The 20457-nt window shown below is 41.4% G+C and overlaps 1 protein-coding gene across 6 annotated transcripts in view; it reads right to left on the bottom strand.

The window, feature by feature from the left end:
* Positions 1-20457, bottom strand: part of Klf12 (Kruppel like factor 12) — a 479766-nt gene that overhangs the window by 322751 nt on the left and 136558 nt on the right. The window lies entirely within an intron of this gene.

Below are 20457 nucleotides of genomic sequence, written 5' to 3'. Positions count from 1 at the left end.
AAAGCAAACACCAGACATTCTATCTGGTCTCTGCACACTTGTACCAGAGCATGTACATCTGCACGTGTGCGTGCACACACACATGCAACATACAAGAATGTATACCACACTGACTGGGCTTCAAAACTTCAATGACTGGTATCACATTTGATCACAAAATAGTCACAGCTTTTCCTAAAGAAGTTTAAAAAAGACAAAGATATCTGTTATCATTATCCTAAATCGGCTCATGCGGGAGGCCTACTGAGTGTCATCAAACTTCACTGATGAATTAGCTCACATAAAAATAAAGTCATCAGTCTTGGAAAACATGATGAACACGATTATGCAGTGAACAGTATACAGAAATTACAATGGTGATATTAGAGCTAACAGTAAATCTAACAAAAGTCATTAAACAAAGTAAAAATATGGGCTAGAGTGATGGCAAAATCCATAAGGGACTTGGCACACAAGTATGAGGGCTTAAATTTAGATCTCCAACACCCATGGAAATGTCAGGTGGGTGCGGCAGTTGGCATTTAAGGGGATGGCCAAAGGGGAGTCCCAGGACAAGCTGTTTAGCCAGGCTAGCCAAATTAGAAACCTCTAGGTTCGAGTGAGAGAACTCGCCTTGGTAAATATAAGGTAGAAAAGCCAGGTGTCATGCATGCCTATGAGTCCAGTTCCCAGGAGGCTGAGGTAGGAGGATCCCTGTGAGTGCTAAACCTGCTAGAGGCTACAGTATGGGGTTCTAGGTCAGCCTGGGCTAGAGTGAGACCCTTTCTCCAAATAAAAATACCATTGGGCTGCAGAGATGGCTTAGCGGTTAAGCGCTTGCCTGTGAAGCCTAAGGACCCCGGTTCGAGGCTCGGTTCCCCAGGTCCCACGTTAGCCAGATGCACAAGGGGGCGCACGCGTCTGGAGTTCGTTTTCAGTGGCTGGAAGCCCTGGCACGCCCATTCTCTCTCTCTCCCTCTATGTGTCTTTCTCTCTGTGTCTGTCGCTCACAAATAAATAAAAAAAAAAAATTAAAAAAAAAAATAAAAACACCATGGGCTGGAGAGATGGTTTAGCAGTTACAGATACTTAGCTGTTCAGCTCGTCAGAACCCATGTAAGCTAGATGCACATGGTGGCACATGCATCTGAAGCGTGTTTGCAGTGGTTAGAGACCCTGACGCAGCCATTCTCCTCACCCTCAATAAATAAAATGAATTAAAATAAAATAAAATATTTATCTTAAAAAAAGGATACAGGGACTGGAGAGATGGCTTAGTGGTTAAGGTGTTTGCCTGCAAAGCCAAAAGTCCCCAGTTCGATTCCCCAGGACCCATGTAAGCTCCAATGCACAAGGTGGCGCATGCATCTGGAATTCATTTGCAGTAGCTGGAAGCTCTGTTGCAGCCATTCTCTCTCTCTTTCTCTCCCTCCCTCCCCCTCTCTCTATTTCTTTTTCTCAAATAAATATCAAATAAAATATTTTTTATAAGAGATACAGAGCAATTGAGCAAGACACTCAACACCAATCTCCGATCTACACATGTGCACACACATGCACACACAGAAAATCATTGCATCAAAGAAATATGTAGCATGTGGGGAAGGCTCGTGACTCAGTGGACTGAGCACTTGCCATACGTAAGCATAAGCACCTGCCCAGGTCCCAAGATGCCACACAGAAGCTGGACACTGCAGGGCTAGCATCGGAGCACATAAACAAGAGGAGAGGCAGGCAGAAGAATCACTTGGCTGTTGGCAGGCAAACCAGCCTCATGAACAGAACAGGGCCCAATGGGAACTGCAGGAGACCCTGCCTCAAACGAGATGGGAGGTCAGGACTGACTCAACGCTGTCCGCCAACCTCCACGTCCACATGGTAGTCACCCACACCAGCCTCTATGAACATGCATGTGCACATGCGTGCATACTCCAAAAAGTTATGTAAACCCACAAATGCATAACATTAAGGAAATAACACATAATGTTAAAATTTCATAATAAAATATTTGAAAGATCTACATTGAGGAAACCAAGACATCGAGAGAAATTAATTCCAGGTTCTAACATGTTCATGAGTGGGAAAACTCAGTATTAAATGTAAATTCTCCTCAAACTGACTTGCAGATTCACTATCGATCCAATCAAAGACCCCACAAGGGGACCTGGGGAAGCAGCCCGGCATCTATAGGTGCTTGCTTGAAAGCCTGCCAAACCGAGTTCAGGTCCTAGCACCTATGCATGGCACATGTGTCCGCAATGCCAACATGACTATGGCAATGAGAAGCAAAGACAGAAGAATCCAGAAGCTCATGATAAGCTAGACTAACCTCTATAGCAGTTAAAAGAAAAAAAACCATCTGGAGAGTTTGCTCAAAGGTTAAGATATTTGCTTGCAATTCCGAAGGACCAAGTTCAATTCCCCAGTGCTCACGTAAAGCCAGATGCAAAAGGTAGTCTCTCTCTCTTCTTCCTTACTCTCAATAAATAAATATAAAGAAATTGTAAAAAAAAAAAAAATACACAACAAGTAAAAAGAACTGGAGACCCTGTCTCCAAAAGTAAAGATCACATCCACCCTCACAATGGTACACATGTGCATGCACAAACATACATGCACACAGATGGAGACAAAAATTAAATTTAAAAACATCTCAGTGGAAGGGGATGGTAGGGAAATGTTTAGTGTGTACTAGAAAATGATTCCAAATTTAAGCTAGTAAAATGAGGAATCAAGAGGAGCAATGTTGGTCTTCAATATTTAAAAAATCAGGGGCGCCGGGCATGGTGGCGCACGCCTTTAATCCCAGCACTCAGGAGTCAGAGGTAGGAGGATTGCCATGAGTTCAAGGCCACCCTGAGACCCTGAGACTACAGAGTTAATTCCAGGTCAGCCTGAACCAGAGTGAGACCCTACCAAAAAAAAAAAAAAAAAAAAAATCAGGGGCATGTGTCCTGATATGTCCAGATCTATTATAAAATTCTCATTATTATGACAATTTGGAGTTGATTCACAAATCTAGATAAAGCAAACAATATGCACACACATAATTATAATGAATTTGACACTGTCTTGTAATTAGGGCAAGATATCTGTTTCGATAGAATAACCTAATGGGGGGGTGATTTAATTTACTTCACAAAAATCTACTCTAGAAGGATACAGATACCAAGTGTTTCTAGAAAAAAAAAGTAAAGGAGACCAGTCCTTCATGCCTTGTAATTATCATGGAAATAAAAATGAGGCTAATCAAAAACAATAGCTGGGATTGGGGACATGGCTCAGTCAATAAAATGCTTACCTTCCACGCATGAGGACCTGAGTTCAGATCCCAAGTGGCCCCACAAGATGCCAGGCATCAACACATGAGCCTAAAATCCCAGCATCACAGAGGCAGAAACAGGAAGGTCCCTGGGGCTGCAAGCTAACTAGTCTAAGCAAGTTAGTGAACCCCAGCTTCAGCGACAGACCTTGCCTCAGGAAATAAGATGAGAGCCAGGAATACCCACACTCAACTTTGCGCCTCCACACACATGCACCCACGCTTGCACAGTCACCAGGGTCCATACAAACACACACACACACATGCATGCACACACGCACACACATATATCCATGCCAAAATAATTAATATCAAAGCTCAGGATGAGTAGGTTTGGGACGCAGCTCAGGATTAGAGTAACACAAACTTAGTAAGTGTAAGGCCAAGTCCCAATATCTACAATTAAAGGGAGAAAGATTTAAGATTTTTTTTAAAGAATGAGTTTATATATGCAACAAAGTTGATGCATACAAGAATATCAGAAACTATGTTCTAGGGTCTGAAGTTATGGCTTAGAAGTTAAGGCTCTTGCCTGCATGGTCGAGGGACCCAAGTTTGATTCCCTAAGACCCACATAAGCGAGATGCAAAAGGAGTTTGTTTGCGGTGGCTGGAAGCCTACCGCGTCTATTTTCTCTCTCTCAGAAAAAAAAAAAAGAAAGAAAGAAAGAAAAACTATGTTCTACACTTATAGACCGAATGCCCAAAAAGAGAAGGGACAACTGGGTTACAGCTTGTTCAGATAGTGAAAAGTGTACAGCAGTTAGAAGCACTGACTAACTGATCCAATAAAAAAAAAAAGGAAGAAAGAAAATCACAGAAAAAATTCCACAAGCAAGGGATGGGGAGATGACTCAGTGGATAAAAGTCCTTGTTGCACAATCAGGAGGGCCTGAGTTCAATCCTCAGCACCCACCTAAAAAGCTGAGTGTGGCCTACTGAGCATGGAACCCCTTTCCTCTGTGGGGTTGGACACAGATAATCATTAGGCCTCAGTGTCAGATCATCTGACTTAAAACGCCAGCTATAGGCTTGGGGAGTGACTTTGAATCAAGGAGACAAGTTCCAAGAGCAATAGAGCAGGACATTCTCCTCTGGCCTCCACACGTGTGTGTAAGCGGCATGCACGACTGTGCACACCCATGCAGGCTGCATACACTTCACATTCACACACAACACTACACACAACCCCAATGTGAAAATCAAGAATTACAAAATTGTACGCACCATGCCTCTATCCATGTACACATGCCCACAAACGCAGACAAAACTAAACAAGGTCAAAATCATGAGCACATGCAGAGACGCTGATTATCAGAATGGCGCTCAAACCAGACTTTAGGAATGGAAATGTGGTGTTTCTGTCTGTTTTGATGGAACCTTACATGAGTGTGTTCAGTTGTGAAAGTTTACTGAGGCACGCATATATGGTTTGTGCCATTTTGCATGGATTTTATTCCCCAAAACAAACTAACTCAAAAAATTTCCCGAAAGATAATTTGGACCAAGTCATAGACTTAATCTGATTTCCCAAACTGTAGGATGATCTCCAGTATCAGGAGTCACTCCAGCGTTTGCTACCCTACCATCCAGGCACCAAATGAGTAGCAGGAAGGGCCTAAAGGCCACGCTGAGTTCACAGGAGGTGAAGCACCTGGAAAACCCATCTTGTGCTCCAGCTCTCTTCATGTACCCTTATACTCAAGAATAGTTCTTTGTTTTTTTTTGGGGGGGGGGATGAGAGAAAAGTGTTTATTTCAGCTTAGTCTCAAGGGGAAGTTTCATCATACCAGGGAAAGGACAGCAGAGGCTGGGTATCACATCTTGCCATAGCGGCTGGCAGAAAACAGCAAGGGTGAGCTAAGCTACTCTGGCAAGGAGCGCTGTGCTGTATCCCTGTAAAGTCCACCCCTGGCAACACACCTCCTCCAGCAAGCTCCACCTGCCAAATGGCCACCAACTGGGAAGCAAACACATGAGGCTATGGAGGACATCTCCTTCAAACCACCACAACCATTTAATACTGGATGCTTGATGAACGACTCCAGGACAGGAGTTACATACCAGGAGACGCACATACATGGAGGACACTGCTCAGAGGCTATGGGAGACCACCTAGAAGCGACAAGGGTAATGACATTCATGGGGGACAGGGAGATCAAAGAGGCGCCTGGTGTCTGGGACAGAGATTCGATGGTTCACAAGCTTCTTCATGACATCGGCACATTGCTCTCTCCTACTGAAGGCTCAGTTTCGAATTTTCCTATTTTTCAAACAAAAGTTTACTTGCTTGAGTGAATTTTCAAATGGCATATGTAAAAACTCGAGTCGGGACAGGCTTTCAAGCTGACAAGTTTCAGAAATAACGTAGAGGTCAGTCAACACAGAGAAACCATTTAGGGTTTGTTTATGTGCCAGGCCCACACATAGTACCCCCATTTTAACTTAATCATATGCAAAGACCTTATTTAAAGTTCACACTTTAAGGTATGACAATCAGAAACAGTTTTTAAGGGAACCAGCATATAGGATATATTATGTCTGGTGTTCCTTTTATTAGTTAGCTTCATGTTGAAGTATTGTATAACTACTCCTGTTATTATTTCATTAGAGATATTTATACAATATTAGAAGAGAAAACAATACTTTCATTCTTAATTTCACTGCCCACTCACCATTCAATTCTATATGCCCACTGGGAAATTTACCTTTATGGGCCTCACATTCCTTATGTATGAAAATAAGATGTGAAAAATATTGTGGTCTCCTTCCATTTATGAGGTTGTGATCTCTCTGAATCCTACACTGAAACAATTGCACAAGTCAGCAAGACATAAACAATGAGCTGGAATTAATTCATATTGGTCTACCAGATTTGCATTCTAATCTGTGTGGTAGATTAAATGTGAGATCTCCCTCACACCTTCATGCTTGTGATTAGGCCTCATACTCAAATCCCAGCAAGTAGAGCCTTGCTAGAGGATGTGAGCCACTTGGTGTGGGCCTTCAGGTTTGTTGTTCCAGCCCTACAGGGTGCTCCTAGCCCGCTCTTGCTGCTTCCTCTCTGCTGATGTGATAAGAAGCTATGTTTAGCTACACGTCTCTGCCATGCTTTCCTGGTCATGATGAAGCTTCCCTTTGAAACTGTTACCCGAAACAAATCCTTCAGTTTCATGAGCTCATCTGGTTGGGTGATTTGTCTAGGAGAGAAAGCAACTGCTAAGTTCTACATTAATGAAATCATGAAATTTAACTCATCTCTCTCCTAGTAGCTCCCAACATTCTTTGAATGGGACCCAAAATATGTAGCTACCAAGCCAGCTGTAAACTATTACTCCTCTTTTATGTTTGCCAATATGGTGCTCTGGGCATAAATTCTTCAGATGAAAATAGGGGCTGTGTTGGGCTGGAGACCTGGCTTAGCAGTTAAGGTGCTTGCCTGTGAAAACTAAGGACTCAGGTTCAATTCCCCAGTACCCACGTAAGCCAGATGCACAAGGTGGCATATGCATCTGGAGATTGTTTACAGTGGCTGGAGACCTTGGCACACCCATGTTCTCTCTGTATTTCTCTTTCTCATAAATACATAATTTTTTAATGGGAGCTGGGTTGGAGAGATAGCTTAGCAGTTAAGATGATTACTTAAGAAAGCTAAGGACTCATGTTTAACTCCCAAGATCCCAAATAAGCCAAACACACAAGTTGATGCACACACAAGGTCACACATGCACAAAGGTAGAGCACATGTCTGAAGTTCGATTACAATAGCCAGAGACCCTGGTATGCCAATTTTCTCTCTCTCTCTCTCTCTCTCTCTCTCTCTCTCTCTCTCCCTCCCTCCCTCCCTCCCTCCCTCCCTCCCTCCCTCACTTTGGTTTCACTCTTGCTAATACTCATGCCCTCACTCTCTCTCACAAAAAAGAAAAGCTAGTCTATTGGGCTTGCATCAAAAATATAAAATAGAACGGGAGCTGTGAAGTGAAATATTTTCAGCAAACACAGCAGTGGCCAAATGATGTTCTTTTGGCCTTGGAGGACTTCAAAGGTAAGGATCCCCATTATGAGCACAGTTCAATACGTCACAGCATTCTAACAGTGTTTATCTGTGGCTGTAAATAATTTCTTTCCCTACAGTTTTACCACAGCCACTTGAAGTAGCTCAGAAATGTATGTCACTTTGTCGTGTATAATTTACAGTTTATTATCGACAATAGTATCTCAGTTGTAAAAACCCAATACATAAATCAGGGACATGCCGGGCTGTTTGGTACTTTCCACACGTCTTAAGTAATCCTCGTGGTAACTGTGTAAAGAAAGGATGTTAGCCTCCACATCATAAATGAAATAAGAGTTTGACGGTGGCTGGAGAGATGGCTTAGCAGTTAAGTGCTTGCCTGTAAAGCCTAAAGACCCTGGTTCGAGGTTCAATTCCCCAGGACCCACGTGAGCCAGATGCACAAGGGGGCACATGTGTTTGGAGTTCGTTTGCAGTGGCTGGAAGCCCTGGCGCACCCATTCTCTCTCTGCATCTCCCTGCCCCTCTCTATATATCACTCTCAAATAAATAAATAAAAATGAAAAATAAAGAGTTTGACGGCCACCAAACGGTAGGGATGAAATCTGAAGTTACTTTTCCTCTCATCCAAAAGAACATACTCCTCACCTTTTCTCATTCCATCTCACAGCATAATTGGTGGGCTGTGAGCTCCCACAAAGCACCACACTGAGGCATGGACCAGGCCTGAGGAGACAGGGGAACAGGTGGTAGAAGGCCAATAAATGGCTACATCTTCATCAACTCCCGCAGCAGCGTTATTTCTCATTGCCTAAGATTTTACCGTTTTCTGTTTTGTTTTGGTGGCTGTGCTGGGGACTCGCCCAGGGCCTTGTGCATGGGATGCAGGCATTCTTCCAGAACTACAGCCCCAACTCAGCTGACACTGCTGGTGGTTGCCACACTGGGAGTATATGGGTGATCAACGTGTAGAGTTATAGACACATGAACACAACACAGACACAGAGGGCCCAATAGAGAGCTGTGTCCTTGATGGCCAGACGAGCCTGTATCCTCCAGGGACGGTTCAATGATGCCAAACACAGTGCAAATGGGAGTCAGCCTCTCCAGTAGGTTAGCTGTGGGGTTGATCTCAAGTGTGCTGAGGAGCCCAGGCCATGGGCTGAGAGCCAGGTACAGATTACAGCTGACTTCTGTCTAGGCAGCATTTCTTCACGTGTGCACTGAAGGGTTTCGATGAAAGTGTTGAAGCTCTGGTGTGCATTTCACCTGCAAGGGGGCTTTCCTCAGAGACATGACGTCAGAATGGCCCAGCCCTTAAATGCACACATATGTTGCAGTAGTTCCAGGGTCTCCTGTGGGACAGGAAGGTAATCCATTCTGGGTTATAAAGAGCAGATTCATCAGAGGCAAGGGCATTTGCTGAAACTGTTGTCTTGATCTCTGGATGTTGGTTTGGATCTGGTCTCCTACAACCCTGAGTTCAAATTCCAGCTTTCCTACCTCTTGGTCATATTACCATAGTCACAGTCTCTGCAAAATTTGTTTGTTTGTTTTTTTGAATATTGTATTTATTTATTTATTTTCAATCAGAGAGGTGGGGAGAGAGTGGGCATGCCAGTGTCTCCAGCCATCGCCAAAAACCTCACGACACATGTGACAGTCTGTGCTTTACGTGGGGCCTGGGGAATTGAACCAGGGTCATTAGGCTTTGCAGGCAAGTGCCTTAACTGTTGTGCCGTCTCTCTAGCCCCTCTACAGAATTGTTTTTTCCAACTCCACAAAATGGATATTGCCTACTTTACCGTATGTCATTTGGACAATCTAAGAAATGAAACTTGTAGAAGGCATTTGATAAGGTGCGTATCACTTTTCTTATTCTGTTTAACTTTTCATTGACAATTTTCATGCATGACATAATGTACTTTGGTCACCATCGCCTCTCATTACCTTCTGTTGTTCCCCTGCTCCCGTCCACTGAATACTTGTTTCTTGCTAACTCGTCCCTCTTCTGTTTTAATGGCATTTTGTTTTCCCTCCTCCGCCATCCATGTCAAAATGTTGATGCATGCAATACTGTACGGGTCTTGTAAGGCAGTGTCAGATGCTATGATGTCATGAGTGTCTTGGACACTCCATGTTCAGTTCCTCCCATCCTCAGAATCTGATATTCTTTCAGCCTCTCATTCTGAAATGTTCCCTGAGCCACAGAGTAGCCTGAGGGGGATGTCTCGTCTAGTGGTGTAACTTATTATTTTGCTTTGTAAAGCAAAAAATGAAGCGACACTTACTAACATAAAGTACCAAAGGAGACCAGAAGAAAAAATAAAGTGACATGAACCACTGCTCATTTTCAGTTATGCTAAATACAAAGGGAAAATGGATTTTCCAAAGTGAATCAGATTTCCAGGAAGCATAGTCTAACATATCAGACTCACATGGAGGAGAGGCAAGAGAAGAGTGACTTCCACCCTTTCATAGTAACGTGCTAGAAATAAATTAGATCACGCAGGGCTGCCATTCACTGTGAAATCTCAGCACCCAGAATTCCTTCTGGTGGATGGTTTTTAACTTTATTTCAACAAATGTAATCTACTCCAGAGTTAGTAAGATAGGGGTTTTCCCTAAAGTCTACAGTCTTCCATTCACTGCCTTATTGATACTACCATTCTTATCATTTTTGTTTCTTTCATTACAAAATCATACCTTGTTAATGTCACTATGAGTTAACCCCTTAATCACAGAATGAAATACTTATGTTTGTAAACTCCTTCATCTCCTTTCCCTCAAAATCCAGTCTACTTTATTCAATTTTATCTTTTTATCTATTTATTTGTTTTCAAGAGAGGGAAAAGAGAGAGAATGAGAAGGGGCTTTGTGTATCTGGCTTTATGTGGATTCTAGGGCATTGAACCCAGGTTGTTATGCTTTGCAGGAAAGTACGCTTAGCTGCTGAGCCATCTACCCTAGTAGCGTACCCTTAAGAAAACACATGTCAGGCTGCAGAGATGGCTTAGCAGTGAAGGCACTTGCCCACAAATCTTAAGGACCCAGGTTTGATTCCACAGTACCCACGTAACCCTGACGTACAAGGTGGCACGTGTGTCTGAATTTCATTTGCAGTGGCTGGAGGTCCTGGTATGCCAATTTTCATTCTCTCTGTGTCTCTCTACTCTGTCTCTCTGTGCTTACAAACAGATACGTATTTTTTTAAAACTTTTTAAATGTACATGTCAGAATGTTAAAAAACTTGTCAAGGTGTCTGAGTCACAGCAGTGTGAACTGGGATCCTAGCATGAACGCAGTACCAGGCCAAGAACGTGGTTACTTCAGTGGCCATATAGTTAGTGAACAGCTGAAACACCTGGTCCAATCAGGCTATTCTGTGAGGATGAAGAACACACCTAGTTTTGATAACCTCGTACAGGAAGTAATTTAATATAGCATTAATAATTTTATGCTTATTACATGTTGAAATAATAGTTTGTGTATACTGGGTTAAATAAATTGCACTATTAAAATGAGTTTCTACTTTGTGTTTTCAGTATTTTGTTTTTAATGTGGCCATTAGGGACTTTAAAATTATGCTAGCAGTTTGGCTTCTATTTTTTTATTGGACACTTCCTGTGAAGTCGCACGCACTGGAAATCTTCCTGGCCTCTTATTTTGTTTTATGTAGCCCTTAATGTCATGTCTGTTTCGTCCACTAAGCTCTCAGAAGGCATGTTTTCTTGTTTAATCTAGCATTTAATGTATCTGGACATAAACGTATCACAACACGTACTGTTAATTTAGCAGTCTTCTGCCCCTTGGAGAACAGAGCGTATTTGACGCTTGCTGTTACCTGACTTTTATCTCACCAGATTATCAATCATTAGTTCTTTGAAAACTCTCACAAAGCGATCTCAAAAGTGTCGTGTGAGTCTTCCGAAGCACGGTCATTCATGCACAGCCATGCTTGAAAGGAAGTGTCAAGGGCTTTCCATAATCCTCATAGCCTATTAAAACTAAATGAGTCTCACTGGGCCAGAAATAGAACCCAGCATCCACTCACGACTTCAATGTTAAGTCCTGAAACATGGCTGTATTTAAATTGATACAATACAATGGAACCGAGTCTGTCTGCATCACACAGAGGCTCCAGTGCTGACGGAAATGCAAAAGGATGGGAAACATCATTAACCTGAATGCATTCCAGAGCACTGTGCAATAGTGTCATGTGGAAACTCAGGTCAAACAACCCGAATTTCTAAATGTCACATCCACTGACAATAACACTTTCATCCATTAGGTCAGTGTGTCTTGTTCAACTCTCTGGGCATGCTTCTGAGTAAACAAATTACATAATTTAAAATTTTCATAATGTACAGAGGCGAGAGAAAATTATGGTACCCTTAAAGAATTTGAGTCCTCTGGCAATTTTAAATATTTTTATTTATTTATTTGAGAGAGAGAGACAAAGAAAGAGAGGATGGCAAAGCCAGGACCTCCTGCCACCACAAACGAACACCAGCTGCATCTGGCTTTTTATTGTTTCTTTTTAAAATACTTTTATTTATCTATCAGAAAGGGAAGGAGGGAGAGAGAGAGATGCAGAAACACACACACACAAAGAGAATGGTAATTCAGAAATTTTATTTTATTTATTTTATTTCCATTTTAATTTAATTATTTTTAGTTTTAGTTTTTGGATTTTTTGAGGCAGGGTCTCACTTTCGCTCAGGCTGATCTGGAATTCTCTATGCAGTCTCAGGGTGGCCTCGAACTCACAGGGATCATCTTACCTTTGCCTTCCAAGTGCTAAACTTAAAGGTGTGTACTATCATGCCCAGCTTTAATTCAGCAATTTTAATAGACAATAAGACAATTGGCAATATCTGAAAAACAACCGCATATTATAATTCTGTTCAGCTATTTTTTGTTTATTTCATGGAGTTAGAGGTGAGATGAATATTATTAAGGTTTTGACCTCTTCCAAGTAACCCTGGCTTGCTTGTGTGTGGTGCTGTGAGCCGGAGTCGCTCTCCTTCGGACCATTCCTATGTGACAAGGGACTCAGGAAAGTGCCTCACCTGTGACATTAGACTGAGGAGCAGCACACACATTGAAACTTCTGTATGTGCAAAAGGCCTTTACCTTCTGACAGTTCTCGGCATGACATCAACGCAGGAGAAGCCCTCACTTAAGAGTATTTTCATGCCTCACTCCCAGCACTCAGAAGGTAGAGGTAGGAGCAATACCATGAGTTCAAGGCCAGCCTGGGCTAGAGCAAGACCACACTTTGAAAATAAATAAATAAGAAATTAAATAATTAACTAAATGAAATGAAGGGTTTGCGCTGGAGAGATGGCTTAGCGATTAAGGCACTTGCTTGCAAAGCCAAAGGATACCGGTTCAACTCCCCAGGACCCACCCACATAAGCTAGACAGACCAGGTAGCACGTGCATCTGGAGTTCCTTTGCAGTGGCTACAGGCCCTGATGCACCCATTCCCTCCCCGCCCCTGCCTCTTTTTCTCTCTCTTTCTCAATTAAATAAATAAAATATTATTTTTAATATGACTGGCTTTTCAGACAGGGGTAAAGGGCTTGCCGTGCAAGTACAAGGACCACAATATGGGTCCCCAGAGCCATGTAAAAGTGGGACGGGGTGCCTCTCTAGAATTCCAGCACTGAGAAAGGAGAATCAGGATGGCCCCTGAGGCTCACTGGCTACTTAATCTAACCCAACTGGTGAGCTCTGCTTTAGCAAGAGACTTGGTCTCAAAAACTAAAAGTGAACCTGACACCCACCTCTGACCCCCAAGTGCACACACACATGCAACCACACACATATGAACATACATGTATGTGTACACACACACACATAAAAGGAAAAAAATGGATTTCCTAAGCCCCTAACTTCAGGGCATCCTGGCATGCCAGGCCATGTATGAAATTACTACACAACTATCTCAATATCCTAGATCACACTCCATGATTCCCAATGGTCTAAGGAAATCAACACTCCACATATATGACCAGCCCATGCAATCCCTGTTTAAATGTTCTGAGCCAATTTACACAAGAAGCCACAAATATAAATGCTCATATAAGACGGGAAGTTTAAACAAACGAATGCTGGCAGCCAAGGAAGGTTGGAATTGGCAAGAATGAGTGTTTTGTTGTTGTTGTTGTTGTTGTTGTTTGTTTGTTTGTTTTGTTTTGCTTTATAATGAGAGAGAGGGAAATGCCATGCCAAGGCCTTAGCCACTGCAAATGAACTCTAGATATATGTTCCAGCTTGTGCACATTTATCACCTGTGTGCATGCATCACCTTGTACATCTGGCTTATGTGGGTTCTGGGGAGTCAAACCTGGGTCCTTAGGCTTTGCAAGCAAGCGCCTTAACTGCTGAGCCATCTCTCCAGCCCATAAGCGTCCTTTTGTAGGCCAAGGGTGCACCATCCCTGACCAATACTGCCTGTTAGCCATGTCCTAGGAGAATGAGGAATCTAGGTATGATTAGGGAATCTCCTACTGTTTATGTCTAGAAAGCCATAGAGGCCAAAACAAAACGAAACCCCATAGCACCATTTATATATCAGCAAGTTCATAAATTATGCTTTAAGAAGATGGCTTTCAGATTCAAAAGGGAGCCAGGCGTGGTGGTGCACGCCTTTAATCCCAGCACTCGCGAGGCAGAGTTAGAAGTATTGCCATGAGTTCGAGGCCACCCTGAGACTACATAGTGAATTCCAGGTCAGCCTACCTCGAAAACCAAAAGAAAAAAAAAAAAAAAAACCCTCTACAAGGGCAGTGAAACTGCCAAGTACAGAGACCCAGGCATATATGGGTCCTTGCAATGGCATACCAGAAGGGACATAAATCTATTCACTACAGCATGCTGCTTCTTCCTGGAGCGTCCATTTTCCCTGGAGAATATTTTGAGTATTGATATTAAAACAAATAATATACTTCGAATACAACCCCCAAATCACATGATTTAAGATAAAATAGAAGATGCCGAACAAATCCTCTGTTAAAAGCAAACTGCTTCCTATCACAAAATAGGAATAAATTCCTCTTTCTAAGGAAGAGTCTGAAAGTAAAGTGATTGAGCAAAGTTTGAAGGAAACAAGAACTTTTTAAATCAATGTCAATAAAATAAATTTTCCAATGCTTCATCACCATGTAAAGCTCTTGAAAGCTGTGGGCCATTTAGATTCTATTCAAGTATAACTGGCACTGTCAGAATGTTCTAGAAAGCCCTTAGAACACTGTATTCCAGCAGCCAAGGCATGCCATCCCAGTGGAGAAAGGACCTCCTACCAACACCAAGGGAGAGCTGCCCAGACCACATTAGTAAACAGTTTCATAGAGGGTCCTTGTGTTTGTTTACTGGTAATGAATAAAACATTAAAATTGCCATTTATGATATAAAGCATGTTACTTCCTGCAAAGGTAAAGTTATTCTTGCTTGAGTTTAGGCCATTAAAGCTGTTATTTATAGAATAAAACCCATTATAACTACTCAAATATTGAACAAGAATAGTTTGTATTCAAAGATAAAGTTGCCACAGGGGACTATTGGTAGAGGAAAGGTGGCTGGGGAGATATGGGATGCATATTAAAATTTATATACTGAGCAAAGAAAATGTGGTTACCAGGTATGTTTAATATTCCAGCAGCATGGGCTGCAATTGTTAAAACTTATATTTGCTGACATTTCAATTATAACCTTCTATTTTCAGAGCCTTCGGTTGAATCCAAAAATTTTCTACAGGCCCCAAATTATTTTCTTTATAAGTTCTTCATGTGCAAATGATAGTCTTGTTGATGTTCAGCAAATTGCCATTTTTCCAGAAAAAGTCCAATGTGATTCCCCACAGGACTACCAACTTTTAAGATGAGGATTGTAGGAACTATTTTTTTCCCCTCCAAAAGTGAAGAAACTGAGTTGTGTTGGCTAGATTAATAATAAATGATGAAATTCAGCCAAATCTGACAAATTTCAGATCAACAGATATGCTCATAACTCCAATAGTTAATTGTCTTTCCATTATCATAATTAGATCAAAGGATATTTATATATAGTGAGCCATACAAAGTAGCTGTATAACATATGGGGAATTATTTGCATGTTTTTTTGTTTTGTTTTGTTTTGTTTTGTTTGTTTGTTTTCTAAGGTAGGGTCTCAGTCTAGCTCAGGCTGACCTGGAATTCACTATGTATTCTCAGGGTGGCCTCGAACTCTCAAAGATCCTCCTACCTCTGCTTCCCGAGGGCTGGGATTAAAGGCGTGTGCCACCATGCCTGGCAGGTATGTATTTCTTAAAATATTTTATTTATTTATTGGAAAGAGAAAGAAGTAAAGAAAGAAAGAAAATGGACATGTCAGGACCTCTAGCCACTGCAAACAAATTCCAAATGCATCTGCCATCTTGTGCATCTGGCTTATGTGAGTGCTGGGGAATCAAATGTGGGTTCTTATGCTTTGCAGGCAAGGGCCTTAACCACTAAGCCATTTCTCCAGCCCTGCGTTTTAAAAAGATGCTTGAAGCCAGGCATAATGGTACACACCTTTAATCCCAATACTCAGAAGGAAGAGGTAGGAGGATCATTGTGAGTTCTAGGCTACCCTGAGACTTCAGAGAGAATTCCAGGTTAATCTGAGCTACAGCAAGACTGTACCTCAAGAAACAAAACCAAAATTTAAAAAAAGAAAGATGCTATAAAATGTTAATTCTTTCTTGGAGTGCAATACAACTTTTTAAAAAAATTTTATTTGATTTTCATTCATTCTTTTTCAAGTAGAGAGAGACAGAGAGAAGAGGGAGGGAGAGACTAGGTCTGCCAGGGCCTCCAGGCACGTAAATGAACTCCAGATGCCTGCACCAGTTTACGCATCTGGCTTTACATAGGTACTAGAGAATGGAACCCAGGTTGTTAGGCTTTTTCAGGTAAGCACCTTAACCATTGAGCCCTGAGCTAATTTTATTCTACTACACACTTCAACACTCTGTTTATATAATTCTCTGTGCAGCTTCTGAAGTCTTTGCTCTACACTCTGTATTCAGTAAACACAAAGGTGTTACAGGCTTACTGAAACCCAGTCTCCCCAAGGATAAAAGAATGAATGCAAACAGTGCCCCTGTCATGAACTGGGCATGGGAATTAGATGGAAATAAAAAAAGTCCTTCGCTCAGTATACAGTGGAGTTGGAAATCACCATTATAGTTCTCAGTAATTTTTTCAGCTCTGGAAACCTCCTGACTTCCACAGGGTTGGCCACATGAGAGGTGCTCTGTAGTACTTAATATGTCCATAAATTCATGACTATTTTCAGACTTTTGAAACAACACTCCATCCATACCCACACACTCTTCCTCTCCAAAAGCAATCTGCCTCTCAAACATGAACACGCGTATGATGCTCGCTCTACCACGCACAGCACAGATCTTCGCTTGGCTCCTCGCTATTTTTCATTTTAGTTTTGGCTTCTTTGATTCCCCTGGGGCTTTTTTTTTATTCAATACAGAGCCTATTTGGGCCAGCTTATGCTTCCAGGAGACTCTTTCTACCTCTATCTGCCAAAACTCAAAACAAATAACCATTCATGTCTCACCTCCTCTGGTTTTTTGTTTTTTTTTTTTTCCTTTTCTTTTTTCTTTTTTTTCGAGACAGGTTCTTGCTATCTTGCCCCAAGCTGACCTGGATGTAACCCAGGCTGGCTTCAAAAACATCACACTCCTCCTGCCCCTATGCTGGAATTACAGACTTGAGCTAGCAAGCCCAGCTTGACATCTTTTACTGGCATTAATATTCCACTTCCCCTCCTCCATGACAAGGGCATAAACGTGGGCAACATTCAGTAAAATTGGTTAAATAAATGTACATGTAAATATTTCTATTTGAGTAACTTCCATGATCCTTATGCTCTTCACAAAATAGCATACTGAATTTAGGCTTTTGTTCAATTTTATTTTATTCACTTATTATTTATTTATTTATTCATTCATTCAAGGTTTAAAGAGACTTTATTAGATTAAGAGATGAAAGAGGATAAAGTACAGACAGCAACTGCCCATTAGAAGATAGAAGGAGGTAGAAGGTCCTGGTTCAATTTTAGAGAGACACAAAAAAGTAATGAAAAGAAGAAAAAAAAAAGAGAGGAGAGAAGAGGAAAAGAAAAGAAAGAAAAGAAAAAAAGAGAAAACAAGAGAAAAATGAGGGCTGGAGAAATGGCTTAGCAGTTAAATGTTAGCCTGTGAAGCCTAAGGACCCCAGTTCAAAGCTCGATTCCCCAGGACCCACGTTAGCTAGATGCACAAGGGGGCGCACATGTCTGGAGTTCGTTTGCAGTGGCCGGAGGCCCTGGCGCGCCCATCCTCTCTCTCTGTCTCTATCTGCCTCTTCCTCTCTCTCTGTCACTCTCAAATAAATAAATAAAAACAAAAAATTTTTAAAAAAGAAAAGAAAAATGATAGGTCAGGTTTACCAAAAGTGTTCGTTAATCTGTGAAGTGCATACATCAATACATCAATACTGCCCACTGCAGGAGGCTAACTAAGGCCAGGAGACAAAAGCACACAGCCACCAGAATGCCAAATGAACAACACAACAGAACAGTGAGAAAGAACACGTGGAACTCTCAGACAGTGCTGGTAAGATCTAAACCAGGGCTGGAGAAATGGCTTAGCAGCAAAGCCAAAGGACCTAGGTTCGATTCCCCAGGACCCATATAAGCCAAATGCACAAGGTGGCCCACAAGTCTAGAGTTCCTTTGCAGTGGCTAGAAGCCCTCACACATACATTCTCTATTTGCCTCTCTCTCTCTCTCTCTCTCTCTCTCTCTCTGTCACAAAAAATAAATAAAAATAAAATATTAAAAGGAGATCTAAACCAGCAGTCACATGGGATAACTGTTAGGCAATATCTGCTAAAATGAAATATTATTCCTTAAGACTCAGCAGTTCCCGTTTTAGGAACGTGCCATGTAAAAACATGTACACAGCATACTAATCCATATGCTAGTGAAATTCCTAGCAGTAAAATCCTAACAGCCCAGGACCAGAAACAACACAACTTTCCACATGCAGAAAGACTGATCAACAGGGCTGTGGAAGCTTTGTGATCCCTCACACAGCAGAATATTATAGAGTGAAGACAAGAGCAATAAAAATGGATCTGACAATAATGTGGAGCCAAAATTGCTGCGTTTAAAAGAGTCAGCAGCGTTCCTCCAGCACTCAGGGACATGGCATTGTGTGCAAGGCTGAGAGGCCAGGGGCGTTGGCCCCTGCACAGATGGCTATTGGTAATGTTCTAAATTACAGTTTGATAATGATGGATCTCGTGAGGATCATGGGCGGTTTGTCATTTGTGAGGTTGTGTATGTACCTTCTTGCATACTAGATGCAGTTTGCTCAAAAAGTGAACCAAAGAAATCTATGAATAAACAAATGGCCTCAGAGCTGGAGAGATGGCTTAGTGATTAGGTTGTTTGTCTGTGACGTCTGAGTGCCCAGGTTTGACTCCCAACAACCCACATAAAGCCAGATGCACATGGTGGCGCATGTGCCTAGAGTTTGTTTGCAGTAGCTGGAGTTCCTGGCTTACCCATTCTCTTTCTTTCTCTCGCTCTCAATAAATAAGTAAAATAAAATAAAATTTAAAAATATATTAAAAGGAACAACCTCAACATAGACCACAGAAGACCCACACAACTTCATGAAGTCCCTAGATTCTATCTGAGATCTCATCTTGATCTTGTACTGGAAAAGTCTATTGTAATCTATTGGCTAAATGTAGTGACATACAAAGGTTTCACATGGCCATAAAAGTGTTAGAATAGAAGTCACAGACACTCTAATTCAAAGAGAAGAAAAAGAAGGAAAGATTTTATTTTTTCCTCTAGGTAAGTGGACAACTGTTAAAAGCATATTTAATTATATGTAATAAAGAAATTGTCTTAGAAGCAACTGGTCCAAATAGTAATGACGGACACAGAATAACAGACACAGATCAATGGTGGCCTACCCCAGAGAGAAAAGGGGACAAGATATCATCAGAGCACACAGGTGGACAACTGTCACCAAGGAACGCTGTTGGGCTTCTGTCGGACAGGAGTTGGGGTGCTCAAGTCAGAGGATGACTCAGTGAGAGAGCCTGTGGGTTCCCTATGACCTTCCCAAACACTGTCAGGAGAAAAGCAAGAGATTAGGCTTACAATGATCAAGTTTTGAAAGTCCTTATGATTACTGCTGTTTATTTTATTTTTACTGCACACACACATATACATCCACACATCTGCACATATACACAAGCCCCGTCAATACCCACAAGAAGGGAAAGTTCAAAAGCATTTTACATACGTGAAATAGGACTAACATTACTGCACGTCACATTCGTCATTTCTAAAATCAAAGCTAAGTGAAAACGCTTCAGAATTCCTTCATTCTTCCCTAATCTTCCCTAATCTCTACCTACCTTCTTATTGGTAACATACACCTAATGATCTCCCACAAAATAACTGTAGATGCACAGATTGTATAAAGAGGGCTCACTACTGGGGATGAAGATAAAAAATATATCTATGCATAAAACAGAAACAAGACAAGCTTACCTCTGGGAATTGGATGCCTGTTCAAAATGCTCTCAAGCATACTTTCTATGGAATATTTCGTTTCTGTTTCTTTGCAAAATGTGTTTGAATCATAACTTTCAAATACCTTAGCATCATGCTAGCTTTGGGACTGCTGATTCAACAAAACCTATGATATTGAAAATCACTAATTCTTACTGGATTCAACAAACAGCTAATCTCAGACATGCTTGTTCATCTAACAGACAGTATAAATGGTGTACAGAGAGAAAACATATTTTATTTAAGCCTTTTAAGCCTGGAGAGAAAACATATTTTATTCTAATTCACAACATTTTTTAGATCCAGAGGTATTGAATAATGAATGACAATTTAGGCAAATATCTCACTGTTGTTATGTATATAATTTTTTAGGAACATATGCTGACATATAGATATATAATCAAATTAAAATTTATTAAAAATCAAATACAAATGTAGGCACTGAAGTCCTTTTCTACCCTGAAGTTAAATTTTTAAAAAGCAATTTTAGCAAATATAATTCACTTTCCATACAA

The sequence above is a fragment of the Jaculus jaculus genome, chromosome 3 (assembly GCF_020740685.1).
Source record: "Jaculus jaculus isolate mJacJac1 chromosome 3, mJacJac1.mat.Y.cur, whole genome shotgun sequence".
Classification (NCBI taxonomy): Eukaryota; Metazoa; Chordata; class Mammalia; order Rodentia; family Dipodidae; genus Jaculus; species Jaculus jaculus.
Note: the sequence above shows the minus strand (reverse complement) of the source record. Positions and strands in the feature narration are given on the sequence as shown.